The sequence below is a fragment of the Mus pahari genome, chromosome 23 (assembly GCF_900095145.1).
Source record: "Mus pahari chromosome 23, PAHARI_EIJ_v1.1, whole genome shotgun sequence".
Lineage (NCBI taxonomy): Eukaryota > Metazoa > Chordata > Mammalia > Rodentia > Muridae > Mus > Mus pahari.
Window position 1 is genome coordinate 21,754,054 of NC_034612.1, and position 3,084 is coordinate 21,757,137.

Consider the following 3,084-nt stretch of genomic DNA (forward strand, 5'->3'; position numbering starts at 1 on the left):
CCAATCATTCACAGATTCCAGGCCACATCCATAGGCCCAATCATTCACAGATTCCAGGCCACATCCATAGGCCCAATCATTCACAGATTCCAGGCTTGCTTTCTCCTTTTTCTTAGATCTGAGACCCATGGAACAATGCTGCAGTCTGTAGGGTAAGTCTCCTCTCCTCAGTTAACCTTTCTGGAAATGGCCTTATGGATACACCTAGAGATGCATCTCCATGGCGTTCCTAAGTCTGACCAATGAGGATTAACCACCCAGCAGGCCATCAAGACATAGCTTTCAATGACACACGCGCTCTTCCCAGCCTCGTCTTTCAGGTTCATCACTTCTCAACAGTGTATGCCCACTTTTAATCCAGTGATGGAGTTCTCCATGATTAGGTCAGATCAAGCATGATCCAGGCATCTCTGAAAACTGTCACACAGAGACACGCCCTGGGTGGAGCCTACTAATCCCTGTGGTACTTCTCAATCCTGTCTAGTTGTCTAGCAGGGTTAATCAACACAGGAGGCTCAGCAGTTAAGACGGTTTACTGCTCTTGGAGAGGACCTGAGTTCTGTTCCCAGCACTGATGATGGGCAGCTCACAGCCACATGTAATCCCAGCTTCAGGAAATCTGATAGCCCCTTCTGGCTTCTGTGGGCAAATGTCTGAGTGCACACATGCACATACACACACACACACATACACACACATACACACACAAATAAATCATTCTAAAACAATTAGCTGGGTATGGTGGTGCATCCCTTTCATCCCTTTAATCCCAACACTCAGGAGACAGAAGCAAATATTTTAGTGAGGTCAGGGCCAGCCTGGTCTACATAGTGAGTTCCAAGGAAGCTTGGGCTTAACCAATAAAGGTGGTTGCCTGCCAAAATTTCGGCTGATGCACACTGGTACTGGCTCTCTTCCATTGTCCCCATGGTTACTCACGTGGCCTCTTCCTTTTTGTCTATTTGTATAAAACATTGGTTTGCAAATGCCACCCCCCCTTTTTTTTAGAAAGTTTTCAGTCTTTTGAGAAGCCTACTGTTCAATTCTTTTGAATGTTAAAAGACATACAACCCTGCTCCTATTTACATGAAAAAATGAAATCCTGATGTGTCACCCTTGACATTAGTGCTCCTCCATGCTCTACCTGCACAATTGTCAATTGTCTAATTTTTATTCCTAATCAATGGAAGCCTGGGGGCATTTTTAACATCTGCTGGGCTTTTTAAAGAACTCATTATAGGAAATAGGAATTCAGTACCTAGCCTGTCTGTTGAATGCCTCCTTGGTTTCCCCAGGCAAAGGGCTCACAGACAATGCTATACTCATCTATTCACTGATGGCCAGATATAAGCAAATCTCTAAATGTCAAAGGGAAAGCATGTTCAAGATGTTTCCTTTTGGTACATTCCTAAGGGTGACAGAGCTCATTCTTAAAAGCCAAGGAGGCAGCATATAAAAGGATACCAGCAGAGCAGGCGTTTATCTGTGGAGAAAGGCGAAGAAGAGAAAGACAGGGGGAGACAAGAAGGAAGGGGAGGGAAGAAGAAGGGAAAGAGATAGGCAAAAAAGAAAGGCGAGAGAGACGGTGAAAGGAGAGAGGGGGAAGGGCATGGAGAGGAGGAGGGAAGGGGGCAGATAGGGATAAAGAATGATAGAGAAATGAAAGAAATGAAAGAGATAGATGGGGAGGGATGAAGAGAGACCACAGAATGAGAGAAAAGGAAACAGAGATATTGAGTGAGAGAAAAAGATGATCCCAAACTGGGGTGGACACACTGTCCATTGAAACGTATTCACTAACTTTTGCCAACTGTGGAAGCTGACGGTGGGCATTGTTTCTGCTTTGAATGTGCAATGTCCCCCAGAAAGACTCCTGTTTAGAATGTCTGATGCCCACTGGTGGCACTGTTTTGGAAGGTTGTAGAACTCTCAGGGGCTGGATTGTCTAGCAGATGTGGGTGGCCCTGGTGGTATGCCCCGAAGGTGGTATTTATTTCTGTTGCAGGCTGAGCCCTCTGCTCCTTTTATTATTAAATGGTCTTGCTAGTATTACGTGCATATTCATCGGTTTGTATGTATTGTGTGTGTGTATGGATACACATGCAGTAAGGTCAAAGGGTAGCCCTCAGGTGTTGGTTCTCTCCACATTTACATGCGTAGTCCCCAGTCAATGAACTATTTGTGGGGGACTATGAAATATGTCCGTGTAGGAGGAGGTATAGCCTTGTGAGAAGAGGCGTGCCATTGAAGGGGTAGGCATTGATATTTCAAAAGCCTTGCCAGACCCAGTGTCTGTTTTCTCTGCCCTGTGATTTGGGGGTACAACTATCAGCTACTACCACAGCTCCATGACTACCTGTGTGCTGCCATGGTCCCTGTCATAATCATAATGAACTAACACTCTGAAGCTATAAGCGAGACCCCAATTAAACGCTTTATTTTATAAGAGTTCCCTTGGCCATGGTGCTCATCACAGCAATAGATCAGTGACCACCCTATCAGCTGAGTAACCTCCCCCTCAAGCCTCAACCTACCACTGCATCTTAATCTAGCAACATACGGGGTCCTGCTTCTCACAACCCGGCAATCACTCACTCAGGTTGCTATACCTCTCCACTCTGATGGAATCTATTTCCTGAAACTGTGAGCCAAAATGAATCTATTCCCCCCCCCCCAACTGTTTCTGTCATGCATTCTGTCACAGCAACTAGAAAACTAACCAACACAGGCACGATTAGGAGCACAAAAAGAATATGAGATGATGGACTTGTTCCCTAACTGCCGATCATGTGGAGAGGTGGGGCTATATGATAGTTAATGTTGATTGTACCGTTTATGGGATATATACTCACTGGATAGGCAAATCTCTGGATATGTTTGTGAGGGCCTTTCAGGCTTTATAGTGGGGGAAGGCCCGCATTAAATGTGGGAAAGGCCATCCCATGGGGACCTGGACTGCATAGAAAAGAGAAAGCAAGCTGAGCACCAGCATATCTCTCTCTCTCTCTCTCTCTCTCTCTCTCTCTCTCTCTCTCTCTCTCTCTCTCTCTGTGTGTGTGTGTGTGTGTGTGTGTGTGTGTGTGT